This window comes from Pseudochaenichthys georgianus, chromosome 19, assembly GCF_902827115.2.
Source record: "Pseudochaenichthys georgianus chromosome 19, fPseGeo1.2, whole genome shotgun sequence".
In the NCBI taxonomy this organism is placed as follows: Eukaryota; Metazoa; Chordata; class Actinopteri; order Perciformes; family Channichthyidae; genus Pseudochaenichthys; species Pseudochaenichthys georgianus.
This window is the reverse complement of record NC_047521.1, coordinates 26,074,455-26,074,714: the sequence shown is the minus strand read 5'-3', so window position 1 is coordinate 26,074,714 and position 260 is coordinate 26,074,455.

Sequence of the window (260 nt, the reverse complement as noted above, 5' to 3'; positions counted from 1 at the left end):
CTACCACATGGACACATTTTAATGAAATTATAAGCCAGATTGACAGGGGGGGGGGTTGTTTTCCGCTAATCGCCTCTCCCAAAATCCCCTCCTTTATGTCCTGCATGTCATTCCGGAGAAAAGTCGACGCTTCCTCCACTTTCCCTCCGATTATCGCTCTGTGGCGAGAGGCAGTGAAAGGCAGAGTGAATGTAGGGCAGTGGGGGGGACTAGAAAAGAAAGAAAAGAGGGAGAGAAAGGGAGGACGTGGGGTAGGGAGC